The following is a 3067-nucleotide window of genomic DNA, read 5'->3' on the forward strand; positions in this document are numbered from 1 at the left end:
CTGAGAAGTATATAAATATGTCAGTAGATCAATCCCTGGGTCCATTACATATTGTTCTGTCTACTTTATGTAGTCCCCAGAGCTCAATTTTGCAGTGGAATCCTCTGCATGGTTCCAGGCAGAATTAATTTTGACAGACAGACAGATGCACATGCACACATTTTGTCAGATTGAGATAAAAATGTGAAAGTCAATGTCACTTTATATACAGTAGTGGGCGGTGGGGGAAATCAGAGAGGCTCCTATGATGTGCTGGAGATAATCTATATTAAGACTTAGTCAAGATTTCAAGAGGATAGATTTATAAAGTCCTATAAAAAGCTATTTTACTCTTTGTGATTCATTATCCCATGGATGGGAAAACTGTGTCCCTCCAGATGTTCTGGACTCCAACTCCCATCAGCCTTAGCTCTTATAACAAATGTCAGGGATGATGGGAGTCATAGTCCCACAACAACTTGAGAACCACAGGTCCACCACCCTATTTTCAGCAAATTAACTGAACAAAGTTTGCAGCACACTATTATGGTAGGATATCATTTTTTGGAAAGACCTCTATAGTCTTCTTACATTAACTGAAAGGCAATGAGTAACAGTTTAGCAGGGGACTGACAGAATATATATATCATGTGAAGAAATATATTCCTCATTTCCCAGCTTCAAGACTAGTCAGCCTTGGACAACGGCCTTTTGTTAGGGTTGGGTTTTGTAATGCAACAATGGTGTGCTTAATAACCACCAAGTTGCTAAACCCTTCTGAGCATAACAATGAATGTGGCATCTATAGAGTATTGCATATTTCCTTGAAATCTTGACCATTGTCATTCCTCACAAAAACAGCATGGAAAAACATGGAAGCTGAATCGCAGTGGTGGTATTTGTAACATAGGGAAAGGGTAAGCAAACTCTTTACCCATTGGCAAAATTGCTCACAAAGCCCCATTTTCTCTGTTCAGCACTGCATCACTCAGTGGCAGACTGTATGCAAAAGGCTCCAGGCTTAATAATCTTAAATAATCTCACACTGTAGGGCTGGGAATAATTGCTCCTTAGGATCTGGCGAGCCATTGGACATGTGGCCTGAACCAATACAATGCAGGTTTTGCACATTGATAGTAAACTAAGGCACATTCATTTGTCTTGCACTATACTGTATAGGCAGCCAATTGTTTACAGATGTTCATAGAGGAAGTTCACATACAATGTTTTCCATGGAATAATCACAAATATTAAATTATATTCTGAACATGTGACTCCTATCAGCAGAGTGAGTGCCTGTCTGTGCCTCTGCGTAGCAACTGAAGTCATTCTCAGATACCAAGGCATGTTGTTGTCTCTTAATCACAAAAGGCAATTGACTAACAATGGCACTCTGTTGTGTCGCCAGCATGCAGAGGGCACATTATTTCCAGCTTGGCTCCTTTTTCTCGGTGATTGTCTTACTCCAGAAGAGACAATGGTGACAGATCGTAACAGTAATAGTTTGGCATATTTAGGTTATCAAGAAATAACTGCAGTTATCTCATGAATGATGTAATTTATGGAGCCTCTGAGAATCAAGCTGGGTGAGGTGACATTCCTATCATGCCTACTATCATATATCATCACCCTTAGTGTAAGCATTTTCTAAATTTCTATCACCCTTCACCTCCCACATGTTACACCGCTTGGCATTCTTCCACATCTATTAAAAGCTTAACTGCCAGAGATTTCATACATTTCAGATTATTTTCATCAAATACCCATATGGCCTCTAACTTCATACTTGAGATTAAATATATCAAATAGATGAGCAGATAGCTGTATGGATTCTTGATGTCATTACTGGAATTAATGAGATTTGGGAAATACCTTCTATGAGAGCAGAGAAAAAACTGTTCGGCTTAAAAGATAATATGTTCACAGCAGTTGATATGTAAGCACCAAAAAAGATAAATAAGTAGATATGCATGAAAAGGTAGAGTTATGTAAGCATGTGGCTCTAAGAACAAGTCAGTTTGAGCTGAATTGTTGGATGGACGTGCTGACAGGAAGCTGACAGGAAGGTCAAAATAGTTATTTATTGTTGCAGTTTGTAAGACTACAGTGGTACCTTGGTACTCGAATGGCTTGGCTCCCAAACAAATTGGCTCCCGAACGCCGCAAACCCAGAAGTAAGTGTTCCGGTTTGCGAATGTTTTTCGGAAGCCGAACATCTGACGTGGCTTCCACAGCTTCCGAATGAGTGCAGGAAGCTCCTGCAGCCAGTCGGAAGCCACACCTTGGTTTTCCAACCATTTCAGGAGTCGAATGGACTCCTGGAACAGATTAAGTTCGAGAACCAAGGTACCACTGTACTCTTCATCAAACCAATTTGCTCCCAGGGCAGTTTCCAACAATGCACAAAATACCATAATGCATAAAATATAACAATTACAAAAACAGCCCAGTTAATAAACAAGCAAACAATGTGTCCCCGTTGACCACCAATGTGCATGAGCTGTGTCTTCTTGACTCAGGCAACATTTCCAAGGCCAGGACACTAAGCAACTAGTGATGGATAACTGGGTGTTGTCAAGAAATCCAAAGTTATTTGGAGTTGGAATTATTTGAGTTTTTGTTTTCTTGTTGCCTATGTTTTATAGGATTTATAAGCTGCCCCATCACTTCTCAGCCTTTTGGCTAAGGTCAAGTGTTGTATGTCTTCTGTTGAGGACTATATATTAAATGGATTTTTGGAGCTGGGAGATGGAACAGGGGCTTGCTCCATCCACTCCATGAATCAACCTGGTATTGCAATGCCTCCAGGAATGGTGCACACACACACAAAAAGATTTATAAGCTGTCTTTGGGGCTAATTATCCTTACAATATTGAAAGTTAGAAAAAGAACAAGTAACAGCAAAGTTTATTAAAAAGCATTGTACAAAATTCAAAAAATAGATAAATAAAACTTAATACAGGTTTTTTTAAAAAATTAAAAAACTAAACAAACCAGTGTTTAACCATGTAAAAAGAACTACATCTTAAAGTCCTTATAGCCAATTGAAATATTATGGCATCTTGGCATATTTTAGAGAAAAGCCATC

General features: G+C 39.1%; 1 pseudogene; it reads left to right on the forward strand.

Moving 5' to 3' along the window:
* The first annotated feature begins 2641 nt into the window (after positions 1-2641).
* LOC117061663 lies at positions 2642-2803 on the forward strand (annotated as a pseudogene).
* The last annotated feature ends 264 nt before the right edge of the window (positions 2804-3067 follow it).

Source organism: Lacerta agilis, chromosome 1 (genome assembly GCF_009819535.1).
Source record: "Lacerta agilis isolate rLacAgi1 chromosome 1, rLacAgi1.pri, whole genome shotgun sequence".
NCBI lineage: Eukaryota > Metazoa > Chordata > Lepidosauria > Squamata > Lacertidae > Lacerta > Lacerta agilis.